General features: G+C 38.1%; 1 long non-coding RNA gene across 1 annotated transcript in view; it reads right to left on the reverse strand.

Annotated features, from left to right (window-relative positions):
• Positions 1–14,112: 14,112 nt before the first annotated feature.
• LOC139185750 (uncharacterized) overlaps positions 14,113–16,018 on the reverse strand; it is a 144,082-nt gene continuing 142,176 nt past the window's right edge. The window contains exon 4 of the long non-coding RNA XR_011569223.1: positions 14,113–14,217. This is a non-coding gene — a long non-coding RNA (uncharacterized lncRNA). The remainder of the gene's footprint in view (positions 14,218–16,018) is intronic.

Genomic DNA, 16,018 nt, shown 5'->3' on the forward strand with positions numbered 1-16,018 from the left:
AGAATCCACCTGCAACGCAGGAGACCCAGGTTCAATCCCTGGGTGGGGAATAAGGAGAAGGAAATGGCAACCCACAGTATTCTTGCCTGGAAAATTACATGGACAGAGGAGCCTGGTGAGCTACGGTCCATGGGGTCACAAAGAATCGGACACGACTTAGCAACTAAACCACACCATTCAACAAATACTGTGGAAGGTCTAAAATATCAGAACATGTGGCATGCAGCAAGGAACCTACAAAGATGACCCCATTCCTCATGGAACTTAGATGCTAGCAAGAAAGTTAACTAGATAAAAGTATTCAAGAAAAGTGACCCAGGAAGTGTGATACAGGAGAGCATTCAAGGAAAGTGATCCAGGAGAGAAGTATATGTGAAAGTCTTGAGGCTGAAAGAAATACCACCTTTACAGAAGTAAGGGAGCTCTCAGGCTGAAGTGAAGAGAGGAAGGCACCTGATGAGGATAGAGGTGTTTCCAGATTGCCCAGGTGCTGACGGACCATTTCAAGAATGTGGGCTTACAGTCAAAGGAATGGATAAAGAAGATGTAGTATATATAGCAATGGAATATTACCCAGCCATTAAAAAGAATGAAATAATGCTATTCGCAGCAAGATAGATGGACCTAGAGATTGTCATACTGAGTGAAATAAGGCAGACAGAGAAGGAGAAATATTGTATGACATCCTTTATATGTGGAATCTAAAAAGAAATGATACAAATGAACTTAGAAAGAGACTCACAGACTTAGAGAATGAACTTATGGTTGCCAGGGGGAAGGATGAGGAAAGGGATAATTAGGGAGTTTGGGATGGACATGTACACACTGCTATATTTAAAATGGATAACCAACAAGGACATACTGTATAGCACATGGAACTCTGCTCAATCTTATGTGGCAGCCTGGGCGGGAGAGGAGTTTAGGGGAGAATGAATACATATTCCACCGGAAAATCACGTGGACAGAGGAGCATCGTGGGCTCCTCTATATGTATGGCTGAGTCCCTTCACTGTTCACCTGAAACAATCACAACACTGTTAATCAGCTACATCTAACACAAAATTTAAAAGTTGAAAAAGAAAAGAAATAAATTAACCATCCTAGAAGAAAAGAAGAATATGGGCTTTATTGAGGTCATTGATGAGTTTTGAACAGTAATCTGAGATATGGTCAGACTCATATTTGGAAATTTCACTCTAACTGCAGTAAGGAGAATGCTTTAAGGATATGCACTTGTCAGACTAGAAGTTCTGAAAAGCCCACCTGCCACAGAAAATCTAGACACCGGATAAAAAAATGCAAATGTAAGTTCAAATGCATTGCTCAGCTTACAAGAAAGAAACAGAAATCCCCAAAACTTATAAAATTAATATGCTGAAACCAAAATGGTAGGCAAACTCAGCAGCCAGAAGTGCCCTGGGATTAAATGTTAACACCACAAAACTAGAGTTTTGGGGACCAATGGCTGTCTGGGAGAACAGGAGCTTAAACTTTTGGCCCATTGAAAGAACAGCATTGTCAGGACATTTAAAAGACCTACACTCAGTGAAAAAGACAGCTAGAAGAAAATCCATTTACTTCTAGAAGAAGAGGAGGTAAGGATACCTATTTATCTCTAGGTGGGGTAAAATATGGTCTTCAAAAGTGCTTAAAAAACAACAACATGATACTGTTATCTTACTTTAAATTTTGATGTGTTACAAAATAGAAATAGACTCACATAAATACAAAACCAACTTATGATTACCAAAGGAGATCATGGTGATGCAGGTCAGTGGAGAGAAAAATTAGAAGTTTGGGATTAACAGACACACACTAGTATATATAAAATAGACAAACCACGAGGACCTACTATATAGCACAGGGAAGTATACTCAATACCTTGTAATAATCTGTAATAGAAAAGAATCTTAAAAAGTAGCTATATAAAACTGTGTATAAACTCAATAGACATTTCTCCAAAAGAGACATACAGATGGCTAACAAACACATGAAAAGATGCTCAACATCACTCATTATCAGAGAAATGCAAATCAAAACCACTATGAGGTACCATTTCACGCCAGTCAGAATGGCTGTGATCCAAAAGTCTACAAGCAATAAATGCTGGGGAGGGTGTGGAGAAAAGGGAACCCTCTTACACTGTTGGTGGGAATGCAAACTAGTACAGCCACTATGGAGAACAGTGTGGAGATTCCTTAAAAAACTGGAAATAGAACTGCCATATGACCCAGCAATCCCACTGCTGGGCATACACACCGAGGAAACCAGAATTGAAAGAGACACGTGTACCCCAATGTTCATCGCAGCACTGTTTATAATAGCCAGGACATGGAAGCAACCTAGATGTCCATCAGCAGATGAATGGATAAGAAAGCTGTGGTACATATACACAATGGAGTATTACTCAGCCATTAAAAAGAATACATTTGAATCTGTTCTAATGAGGTGGATGAAACTGGAGCCTATTATACAGAGTGAAGTAAGCCAGAAAGAAAAACACCAATACAGTATACTAACGCATATATATGGAATTTAGAAAGATGGTAACAACAACCCTGTATGCGAGACAGCAAAAGAGACACAGATGGTTCGATGCAGGATACAGGATGCTTGGGGCTGGTGCACTGGGATGACCCAGAGGGATGGTATGGGGAGGGAGGGGGGAGGAGGGTTCAGGATGGGGAACACATGTATACCTGTGGCAGATTCATTCTGATATATGGCAAAACCAATACAATATTGTAAAGTTAAAAAATAAAATAAAATTAAAAAAAAAAAAAAGAGACACAGATTTACAGAACAGTCTTTTGGACTCTGTGGGGGTGGGGGATGATTTGGGAGAATGGCATTAAAACATGTATAATATCATATAAGAAATGAATCGCCAATCCAGGTTCAATGCAGGATACAAGAAGCTTGGGCCTGGTGCACTGGGATGACCCAGAGGGATGGTATGGGGAGGGAGGTAGGAGCAGGGTTCAGGATGGGGAATACGTGTACACCCGTAGCGGATGCATGTTGATGTATGGCAAGACCAATACAATATTGTAAAGTAAAAAAATAAAATAATAATAATAATTAAATAATTAAAAAATAATAATAAATAATAAAATTTTTTTTAAAAACTGTGTATAACTGAATCACTTCACTGCATACCTGAAACTAACACATATTGTAAATTAACTATACTTCAATTTAAAAATGGTTACATAATTTAAAAAAAAGGAATTACTTTAATCACAAACACACACACACAAAGTTCACTATGCATCACTTTATTTTACTCTCTAGGCCAGGGAGATAATGAAAATCTCCTAGTTAAGTGCTCATGCTACTCTGTTATCTGAAATTTACCACTAAAATAATGTAGATTTTCCTTAAAGCTTCCAGGAAGCACAGGGACTTCTGGGCAATGTTTAACATTCATGATAATATCTAATATTTGTTACATGAGTTAAATTTTACAAAATGCTATTAAAACAAGCTATAGCCCTATTCTCTCTTCTGGGAAAGCCTGATTACCCAGCGTCAACTCCTTAAGGAGCTCACCTGCCTTTACTTGTGAGCTCTACATATCGACTCCCTGAATAATGGCCCAACGAATGAAGCAACTACATTTCCTTCTCTTAGGTTTCTTGTACAGATTAGCCATTCCATCTCTTCTCTTCACAGGCAATTTCCAGTTGTATGTCTCTCTCTAAGCCAGTGTTAAAGAAAATGGAGGTGAATTCTGTTTCCATAGCTTATAAGTTGTGTGACTCTGTGCAAGTTACTGACCCCCATTTTCTTCATCTGTAAAAGTGGAAACAGAAACACATACTTGAGATTACTAGGCCAGATAACAGATTTATATATGCATACCTGGATTTTATTACATTTTATGCCTTCCTGGGCATCCTTGAACTTAAAGTGAAAGTGAAGTCACTCAGTCGTGTTCCACTCTTTGCGACCCCATGGACTGTAGCCTACCAGGCTCCTCCCTCCATGGGATTCTCCAGGCAAGAGTACTGAAGTGGGTTGCCATTTCTTTCTCCAGGGAATCTTCCTGACCCAGGGATCAAACCCAGGTCTCCTGCATTGCAGGCAGACGATTTAACCTCTGAGCTACCAGGGAAGCCCTTGAACTTAACCGTTACTCAAAAACAGAAAAGTCCTTGCATAGGACCACTATTTGGGGTTTAGGTGTGTTGTTTAGTTTCCATATATATGGGGTTGCTGATTTTGAGGGCTTTTTACTTACTATTTTGATATATTTTTATTAGTTAAGAAAAAGGATAATTATGGCCAGAGAACATGATTTATATGATAGTATTCTTTGGACTATATTAAGACTTCACTTTTGACCTAGTATGTGGTTAGTATTTATCAATATTTGGCCTGTATTTGGAAGAACATGCATTGTCTATATTTTTAAGGGGCAGGGATATATCTAAATCTGTATGTTTATATCTGTCTAAATATTAAGTCAAGCTTGTTGAATGTGTTCATCCACCCTTCTATATGTTTTTCTACTTACCTATTGTGAAAGAAGTCTATTAAATCTCCCACTATGACTGGGGACTTTATCAATTTATAGTTGCATTTCTGTGCACTTTTAGTTTCTATATTTTGAAACTGCATTATAATATAGTGCATTTGTTATGTCACTCTTGGTATAGCCTACTGGTACACTGTCTCTCTTATCCACAGTTATCTTTTACTCCTAATATTGTTCTGTGACTTTAAATCTATTTGAAAGTGAAAGTTGCTCAGTCATGTCCAACTCTTTGAGACTCCATGGACTATACAGTCCATGGAATTCTCCAGGCCCGAATACTGGAGTGGGCAGCCTATCCCTTCTCCACTGGATCTTCCCAACCCAGGAATCGAATTAGGGTCTCCTGCATTGCAGGCAGATTCTTTACCAACTGAGCTATTAGGGAAGCCTTAAATCTATTTAGTTTGATGTTAATGTTCTTATGCCAAGTTTCTTTCAGTTACTATTAGTCTGATATGTTCTTTTTCCATCTCTTTACTTTCTTTTTTTTTAATTTAAATTTATTTACTTTAATTGGAGGCTAATTACAATATTTTACAAATTTTACAAAATTTACAATACAATACAATATTGTATTGGTTCTGCCACACATCAACATGAATCCGCCATGGGCGTACACGTGCTCCCCATCCTGAACTCCCCTCCCAACTCCCTCCCCGTACCATCCCTCCAGGTCTTTCTTTCAGATTTTAGCTATATCTCATAAAGATAAAAAATGTTTCCTTTCAATGATGTATTTCAACAAATTTTATCTATTTACAATTATTATGATTATTCATATTCTTGAATTTATCTCTTTCATCTGACTTTCCCTTCTCCATAATTTAAATCAAGGACAAAGAGTTGAATTAATCACATTTTTCAGTAAATTATCACTAGTTTCACACTCTTAATTTTTGTTTTTTTTCCCCATTTCCCTCTCTAATTTATCACCTATCTCATATGATTATAATCCTTAATATGCCTGATATGATTATAAAATATGTATATGTGTTTTGAAAGTTCTATAAAATTCATGTATATAACCATTTAACCTCTTCGTTTTGTTTTCAATTTTTTTCTTCTTTCTTTCCTATTGTTGTCTGACAGAATTTCTTAATTCCTTTGTCTCCCACTACTGGCTTGCTGACTTGATTTCTTTATACTTTTTTTACTTTTTACTTTCACATTTTGAACATGAAAACATAACTTAGAGACTGAAATTAATGTATCCTCCTAAACAATATATGGAGAAGGCAATGGCACCCCACTCCAGTACTCTTGCCTGGAAAATCCCATGGACGGAGGAGCCTGGTAGGCTGCAGTCCATGGGGTCGCTAGGAGTCGGACACGACTGAGAGACTTCACTTTGACTTTTCACTTTCATGCATTGGAGGAGGAAACAGCAACCCACTCCAGTGTTCTTGCCTGGAGAATCCCAGGGACGGCGGAGTCTGGTGGGCTGCCATCTCTGGGGTCACACAGAGTCGGACATGACTGAAGTGACTCAGCAGCAGCAGCAAACAATATACACCCCACTCTTCCTTTGCACCATTCCCTCATACTCCATAATATTACTTTGGAAATGTTGCTTCCACTTTAACTGTCACTTAAGTGAATTTTATTTTTATAGTCAGTGCTTATTCAGATTTATCAACACACTCAGCAATATTAGTTCTCCATTGCTTTTTCACTTGCAAGTCCTTCTGAGTTCAATGTCCTCTCTCCTGAAGTACATTCGTCTGTAGTTCTTAGGGTAAGAGTCTTTAAGTCATAAACGTCCTGCTCCTCTTCATCTGAAAATGTCTATATTTTATCTTAATTCTTATAGTTTAACTTGGTTTAGAATTCTAAGTTAACAGTGATTTTTCCCTTAAAATTTTCTACCTGTTATTCTATTTTCTTTTGCAGTCTACTGTTGATAACTGTCAGCAGGACATTAGTTTTTCTCTCTGGCTGCTTTTACGTTTTTGTCTATGCCTTAAATGGTTCTGCAGTTTTCACCATAGGATGTCTGTGTGTACATCTATTTCATATTCTTTAGAACTTGTGTGCTTCTTCCACTTGGGCATTAATATATTTCTTCAATTCTACAAAAAAATCAGGCATTATACCTTAAATTATTGCCTCTGTCCCATCTTTCTGCTGGGCCTTCTCATTCTCTCCTCCATGATTCTTAGCCAATACTTAGTCTGTCTTTCTTTTTATCTTTAGGTTCAGCCCACTAGTACCTTCCTCAGATCCCTCTCCACTTGGTCAGTTATCTCCTTTTGGTACTTAATATGTTATTTAAGTCATGTATTGCTTATAATTTTAACAACTTTTTTTATTTTTAGAGGTTCTACTTGAATTTTTTTCAAATCTACATGTTCTTTTTCTATACATCAGTTCATATTTATTACAGTTTCTATTCCTTCATTAAGCTCAAAAGTCCTTTAATTATACTTATTGTATAGAATCTTTCAGATTGTTCTGTTTTCTCTGCTTGGAGTACTAATTCTCCTCTATCTTGCACCAGCTAATTTTCTGTCCTGATGCATAATTTTCTCACATAATTTACCATTTTAATTATGGACTCATATTCAGTGAGGGTTGTATTTTCTAAGATGTCTTAAGGGCTCTGTTTTATGGAAGAATCCACATTTAGTGGTTTACTATTTGCTTCTCTGAGGACTTCAAAACAGTTTTGTTAATACTTTCTCAGCTTCTAGTTCTAACACTGTAATAGTAAAATAAGTTAAATTTGATTTCTTGTAACTGACTTTTGTTTTTAACCTTACTTATAGCACCAGGCATCCAGAAAATTTCCATGCTACTTCCTTAGTTTTCTCATCTCTTTTCTATGGATGCAGTAGCCATCCAATCTTCCATGCTTTATGCAAGAGCTCCCCTCTAACTCTCTGTAGCCTAAGTCCATATACTCTGTTCTGTTGCTCTGGCTTTGAGTTCCCTCTCCATTTTTCTGCTTAGGTATTCACCTTTTAAGCTCAGATTTCATTATTATTATCTTATTGTTATTTTGCTTTTATCCAGCATGTGTCTGTGTTTGTAGCATTGAGGGTACTGCTTACATTGGTTTGATTCACTTGGTTGTGAGAAGTGTCACTGGGGTGCCTTGTTTTATGTAGGAGTTAAGATCCTTTTCTAATTCTCTTGTCCTAAACCTTAGTTCTCAAACCCAGTTTTGATTTGAAATATCCCACTCAGTCATTCCCAGTATTTACTCAACCAGCTTAAAGACATGCTTGCAAAAAATCGAAGCCAAGTACTTCGGGTGTTCTTGAAACTATTTGAAATTATTTGAAACTGAACTTCTATGTTCTCTTCAAAATCTAATTTTTTTCATTCCTTTAAGAAACTAATGTCACACAAAGGGAGTAACTGCTCTTTTTTGTCCAGAAATATATCTTCCTTGGTTCCCTCAGTAATGCCTTCATTAGATCTCATGCACAATTATTGGCTATTTCCATTTCTCTTTAACAAGGTTGTCTGTCTAATTAAGAACACTTCAAGACCAGACCACAAGTGATGTGCTTTACAGAGGGGCAACTAAATGACTTTTTTTTTTTTTTGCTGTTTCATTACCAACACCATCAGAAATAAAACTGAGGATCTAATGTCATATACAAAAAATAAGCTCTGTTGTTTTTAATATTCTTCTAAAGCATGATACCTTTGGTCAATAGATGGTAACATTTTATGCAAATTAATATATTAAAAGTATTTGCAACTTAACATAGTCCCCCTTGGGGGAAAAGGCCTTTGTTGATATCCAATAAGTGAGAAAGAACATTATTACATATACTATATATCTGCATACATGTATATAACAACCTCATTTTGAAAATTATATTCTATTCAAGGACAAAAGTTGAACTGTGATCTAAGCTACATAAGAAAAGGATCACTAAGAAATAAATCACTCTACAAATCCTTGTCTATTGCTCCTCAGGATGGTAGGGAAAGACTGCATTTCAGTAAAATATTCAGTGGTTTCAGCAGTTATTTGAGTATTTGTTCATCTTCAGTCCTCCAGTTATTATAACGAAGACATTTTTAACAAAAAATATGAATACTGTGGGTCATCTCCTCGAAATAATCACTGCATTGTAGTAAGACCAAATATTATGTTTATATATGAATGACCTCTTTTCTTTAAAAAAAAAAATTCATATGTCTTTTTTGTTTTTTTAATATTCCTTACTCCTGACTTCACTAATCAGTGTAGAAAGTGCAGGTTTCACAGGGACTCTCAATCTTCCTTATATTGTAAGTAGCACAAAGATTGCCCCCATCCACGTATCCTTCTACCTGCCCATCTTTTAATAAGAGCTAGTGCCTACATAAAGACTTCTAACATCAGCCTTTGATCCTCTGATCCAGTCTATTTTGCCTTGTCCTGGTCAAACTACAAAAAGGGAAGAATGTAAAGGCATAGGCAGACACTTCTCGATTCCCCCACTCTGCTTGCATTTCTATACGCCGCCCCTACATTTCTGTACATCTCGGTGTTTCTCCCTTCTTTCCTGGGACTGTATGTCTGTTAACAGTGACTGGAAGGATTAAATATAGATTGATTTTGGGCTCTCTACATGTACCTCATTTACAAACCTTTAATGTTTACAAAGAAAAAGCTGATTCTTGAACTCAGTACAGCAGAAACTATATTGCTTCAATACAACCCTGTTGTTCAATTATTCAACCCTTACCATCTTTCCAAAAGAGTAACTCCTCATATATTTTCTAGTGGCAAAGAAATTCTCACTGTTAATTTGTCAGGTAAAAGAATGACAGCTATTATTAATAATACAGAAAGCATATATGCTAGATCAACATACAAAGTAATAGAAACTGATCGTTTGAACAATGTGCCAGAACTCAACATCCCATTTTTTATCTCCTACAAAGTAGGCAGTGTAGAATATGTCTCCACGGTTCTCACAGGCACTGTTGGCTTTGCTCAGAACATTTATGGAACTTCTCTTTCAGAATGGTCTTTACACATGGTCTACATTGCTTTACACAGAGGCTATCCCAGCCTCTAGGATAGCAAATCACCATCATGGAATAGTTATTCTTACTTCATTTTGTCTTTAAGATGTAAACATTACATGGAGAGAACGGAAATAGATGTTCAAGGTGGATAATACATTTGGGTCTGCTCAAATACCAGTAGTGAGACTATCAGGTAATAGGAGTATTTTCCTAGTATACCTTATAAACTGATTCTGAAGCTAGGATGAATTTCAAAATAGTTGCGAAAACAACAGCTTCACCACAACAAAAACAAATCGTCTCATAGAAACTCCCTTTGAAGGGCAACACTCCTCTGCTTTAAGAGCTAAGTGCTGTTGTATTTCTTATGTGAAATTACTTTTTGTTTATAATTCATAGTTTCATTCTCTTTAAAAATATTTAAAGAGGTTTAAATATTTTTATGAAATATTTTTATGCTCAAGTTGTATAGGATTAAAGATTTGCTTTCAAAATATGTTTGGACATATTTTGAAAAGTAAATGTTTTCTGGGGGAAAGGCTAGGATATGATCACTGAAGTTTTATTTACTTCAGAGTAACTTCTCTTGGTTGCATAAAGCATGCAAATATTTGTACAAGATTCCCTTTCCTGAGGCAGAGCTGGAGTGAAGTAACAGGAGATGCCATAGACTTGGAATGAAGGGGTGTTGACTCTAACCCTGGCTAATTTGTTGTCTCTTGACAACAAATATCAGATTGTTTTTCCATCTGTGATGCTTATCATCCTCTGAGGATTTGCAGAATTAAGTGAAGTGACTTTTGAAAGCCCTACAGAATCAAACTGTAGCAGGAGATGGAGCCCTGGAGCACTGACTGGGGAAATCCAAAAACACTGTTTTGAACTGGTAATTAGAGTTTAACTATGTTTCAGCCTCTGACCCACTCATCCATTCAGCCTTTTGGAATATGCTGAAATGCTGGATGAGCACATGGATCACTGAAGCACAGGGCTCAAATGATCACAACCAAAAACTCGCCAACACTAAATTTTCAGAATTGTGACTATAATCAGGAATCACAGTAAACATTATCACAAGACACCAGCTACTATCTGAAGACACAGAGTATATATACAACATAGTACATAGCTTAATTAATCTACATGTGTATTTTTTAAAATCTGAAAGTATGTAGATAGATGATATATGTTTGTGTATATGTGTATATACATATGTGTATATATGTGTATACACACACACACACACACACACACACACACACACCATGAGGAAAAGAGGCTATCTGTGACATGGAATTATTTTTTCTTCTTTTTTCTTTATCTGTATTTTCTAATGTTTCTAAAAGGAACTCATAGGAATATGAATAACTTCAATTCTCATAAAACTAAAATACTCAGTGTAAGTGGGATCACGCCGCAGAAGTGACAGTAGAACATAGGTATATCACCTCTGTCTACTTGCCCCATCTAATCTGTGTGGCTCAGGTGGTAAAGAATCTGCCTGCAATGCAGGAGACCCAGGTTTGATCCCTGGGTTGGGAAGGTCCCCTGGAGAAGGAAATGGCAACTCACTCAAGTATTCTTGCCTGGAGAATCCCATGGACAGAGGCAGGCAACAGTCCATGGGGTCGCAAAGAGTCAGACATGACTGAGCGACTAACACTACACTACTCCTTGCCCCAAAATGGGCTGCACAAAGCTGTCAGACACATGCATCCTGGACAGCATGCTCTGGATTATCTTGCTAAGCAAAATTTTCAAATCGATCATCCATATAAAAGTTGATTAAAGGGCTCATTCATTATACTGAATTCAAGGTCACATCGCTGTATAACTGTAAAAACAATGCAAATAAAATACAGAGTCTGCATTGCTCTCATCATTCATATCAGCCCAAGCTAATTAAAAATAGATTTTTTTTCCCCATTGTTTTGTACTCAGGAAAATTAAGCTTCTTGTTTGTTTTCTCTGTACTACCAAGAAATAGCATGTATATGAAGGTGCCAACCTTAAAATATGATGCATTTAAATCTTGGAAACTGGAACTACATTTAGTTTTTCATTTTTTCCATCTTTACTGTCATTGTTCAATGCCAGCATGTTCTTTGGAGTGTACATAGAATAAAAGACCACATTCATTTCCAATAACTTACAGAAGAGTGTGAAACTCAATAAACTTCTACAAAGGACATGGTGGAAGACAAATAGAGTAAATTAGTATGAAAAAAAATTGCAGTAAATGGAAACTTCTGTTTGACAGTTTTTGACTGAAAAATTATATGGTATCCATGTTATTTCTCAAGGTATTCATTTTCTTCAAATTAGACACTGGTTCAAATACTCTTTTTAAATAGCGTCGCTTAGAGGTATGCTTTTTCTGGTGGGCGGGGTACATATTAAAGCGTAGTCTGGCATTATCACTGGTTAATAGTCTATTAGCTTTACACTCCCAAATTTAATGGAAAGGATTTTTGAAAACTTTCACATCAACTTGGTGAGTGAGGAGGTGGGAGGGTAGGTGGAGGATGGGCATGATAAATGATGCATGCTGCTTCTGGTATTATTTTAGCAGATTTTCCAAAAGAAAATATTTTAGCTCATTCTTAGCTTTCAAGTCATTATTTGGAAAATGTATGCTGTCTTGGAATGGAACACAGAATTTCAGAATAATATATAACTCCTTCTGTTAGAGCAAAATATCTTGGTTTCTATACATATCACATATCTATGAAAACCGGCATTTCTTTTAGGCCACTAACTCCAAGAGATCTTGCCTGAGATCACTGTGCCAGACAGAATTTTGGCCCCAATGCCTCTGCTCACTAAATATTGACTATGTAATTTGCATTGTTATATAATTACATGGCAGATGTAATTAAGGTAACTAATCAGTTGACTAATCAGATAGACCACTGATCATTTGGGGCTTCCCTTGTAGTTCATTCAGTAAAAGAATCTGCCTGCAGTGCAGGAGACCCGGGTTCGATTCCTGGGTTGGGAAGATCCCCTGGAGAAGGAAATGGCAACCCACTCCAGTATTCTTTCCTGGAAAATCTCACGGACAGAAGAGTCTGGTGGGCTGCAATCCATGGGGTCGCAAAGAGTCGGGCAAGACTGAGCAACTGACACTTACTGATCATTTAAAGTAAAGAGATTATCCTGGAGTATTCCGTGAGCCTAACCTAATCAAATAAGACTTTGAAAGTAGAAATCTTTCTCTGCCTGGTAGCAGATAAGTCATCAAAGTTTCAAAGGGTGATAAAACTTGATATGCCACTCTTTATTTGAAGATGAAAGGAGTCACTTATTAAGCAAATAAGAATTTCAATTCTATAATAGCAAGAAACTGAATTCAGCCAACAACCTGAATGAGTTTGAAGTGGAACTTTCCCCATAACTCCCAGATAAGAGCCCAAACTAGCCAACTTCTGGATTTTAGTCTTGTGAGGCTCTAAATAGAGGGCCACACTTTACTTAAACTTCCAACCCACATGACTGAGAAAATAAGTGGGTGTTACTCTAAACTGCCAAGTTTATAGTAATCTGTTACAGCATCAATAGAAAATGGACACAGTCGGGCTTCTTGAGTGGTTCAGTGGTAAAGAATCCACTTGCCAATGCAGGAGACATGGGTTTGATCTCTGTTCCAGGAAAGATCCCACATGCTGCAGAGTGACTAAATCTAAGCATCTTAACTATTGAATTAGTTCTCTAGAGACTGGGAGCCACAACTACTGAAGCCCAGAGACTAGCCCCTCCTCACCACAATCAGAAAAAAGCCCAAACTGCAACAAAGACCTAGCATAGCTAAAAATAAACAAATACAATTTTTAAAAAAGAAAACGGACGCACTCACACAGGGAACAAAGGCTCTTAGATACCACGCCACCCTGTTAATCACCCTCCCCAGTAGGTGGATTTGTATACAACACCACTCCTGTCACTGCCCCCGGGTGCCTCTGTCACCCAGGGCCACACCCCCTCTCACATGATCAAGAGCATGAGCGCAGCAAACTGCTCAGGGAGGCCCACAGCGTCTCACACACAAGATCCAAACTCACCCTGATGATATTCCACTTCACTGCCTTCCACACCACAGCAGCCTCAGGACCCCGGATATTGAACCAGAGTGTCTTTTTTTTTTTCTTTTTTTTTTTTTTTCCTCTTTCTTTTTTTTTTATTTTTTTTTTTCTTCCAATTTTATTTTATTTTTAAACTTTACATAATTGTATTAGTTTTGCCAAATATCAAAATGAATCCGCCACAGGTATACATGTGTTCCCCATCCCGAACCCTCCTCCCTCCTCCCTCCCCATACCATCCCTCTGGGCCGTCCCAGTGCACCAGCCCCAAGCATCCAGCATCATGCATCGAACCTGGACTGGCAACTCGTTTCCTACATGATATTTTATATGTTTCATTGCCATTCTCCCAAATCCTCCCACCCTCTCCCTCTCCCACAGAGTCCATAAGACTGTTCTATACATCAGTGTCTCTTTAGCTGTCTCGTACACCAGGATATTGTTACCATCTTTCTAAATTCCATATATATGCGTTAGTATACTGTATTTATGTTTTTCCTTCTGGCTTAGGAACCAGAGTGTCTTTAAGGGGTTCCATTGCAGCTAGCAGAGTGTTCTAGGCTCTTCTCCTAACCTCCATATTGAGCAGTGTAGCTTCTCCAGATTAGACAATATTTCAGTCTGTAAAAAATAGCAGAAAGCATTTGGGCTCCAGCATCCTGCTGCCAAGGTTCAGCTCTGGAGTTCATCCTCTACATGACTTGGGCAAGTTACTATGTGTTCCCTCTGTAAAAGGGAGGTTAAAAAGGCTCTACCTCGAAGATCTGTGGGGAGCATTAAATGATTTAGTCATTAGATGCTTAGTGTCGTACCTGGCAAGCAATAAATGCATGATTACATTATCTCTGCTTTTTACTTCTTATCACCCATCATTAGGAATATTACGGCGCTCCCTCTTTTCCTACCTATTCAATTAATTTACCCAGTGAAAACTCACATTCCCTTATTACCTTAGAAAATGTTTCACATGTTCTTTGGTTCAGTGATACCCAAACTTGCTTGGTGTTAAGAAACACCTAAAGTACTTGCTAAAAGTACAAATTCACAGGCTCTGTCTCTGTAATGTCTGTTGTAGGAAGTCAGGAGAGCTCCAGAAATCAGCCACTTTTATCAAGGGCCTCAGATGACTCCTATGAACTGTCCTGGTTAAGGACTAGGATCTACGTAATCATGGTCATTTTCAGCCACTGATACTGGTTGTAGGAGCCGGGGGTGGGTGAGAGAGGGCAGGGCACGTGCCAGGATATCCCAAAAAGCCAAGGCCCTTCTAGTGCCACCGTGGGCACTGTCACAGGGTACCAAGATCTTGTCAGGAAAAAATGCAAGCACCCCCCGCAACCCCTTGCTAATGCAAAGTCTACAACAGCAAATTCATACATAGGCCCTTAAGAAAGTGTTCCTTCCACCCCAGTTTGTGTCATTCAAAGTAGCTGGTTAAACAAGCCACTGTATAGCACAGGCAATGCTTCTCAATATTCTGTAATAACCTGAATGGGGAAAGAATTTGAAAAAGAACAGATAAATGTATACGTACAGCTGAATCACTTTGTCATATGCCTGAAACTAACGCAACATTGTTAATCAACTATGCTCCAAAATAAAATAAAAAAATCTTTAAAGTGGCTAGTTAATGCTAACATTATTTGGGGAAGGGATGAAATGAAAGCTATTATGCTAGAGTATGAAGGCTACGCTAGAGTATGAAGCATCAAAGCACTGGCCTTGCTCACAGCACCCGGCACAAAGGAAACACTCAAGAAACGGCTGCTGGTTTAGATACATCCCGACCCACGTGTACAGCCGAGTGAGTGACAGGCCAGACGTGCTGCTTTCCTTGCCTGCCATGGGTTTTCTTGGCTACATGAAGTTCACAAACATCTTCAAGACACTCTACACCTTGTAAGAGTATAGAACCCAAGGGTCACAGATAAAAATGGATTTATGTGACATCAATTAAACTTAAGTCCTGGCAAGGTAATATACTTTTATAAACTCTGCAAAAGAAAAGATATTTTTGTACTGTTCTCTTTCTGAAGGATCCCAAAAGTCTATAAGCTTCAGGCTCCACCATTACTCTTCAAAGAGGGGTTTTGAACTGCTAAGAGGACAAGGAAATAAGATGCTTGAGACAGCCATGCCCTGCTTGCAGCCTGGAGCCCCCAACATCAACAGGTTATGCTCTGAGCAAGTGAACAAACTGTGGTCCCGGCCTTGGGCACAGCTGATCCCTCGTCTCCATGCCCGGCCAGCAGTGCAGAGCTCTTACTCTTGCCTGATTCCAGACGCTGCAAGGAGCCAAGGAAGACCTCCACTGGCCCTGACACGCAAATTCCTTTAAAAAAAAAAAATGTTGACCATTATTAAAGTCCTTATTGAATTTGTTACAATATTGCTTCTGTTTTATGTTTTTTGACCCCAAGGC

This window comes from Bos indicus, chromosome 11 (genome assembly GCF_029378745.1).
Source record: "Bos indicus isolate NIAB-ARS_2022 breed Sahiwal x Tharparkar chromosome 11, NIAB-ARS_B.indTharparkar_mat_pri_1.0, whole genome shotgun sequence".
Classification (NCBI taxonomy): domain Eukaryota; kingdom Metazoa; phylum Chordata; class Mammalia; order Artiodactyla; family Bovidae; genus Bos; species Bos indicus.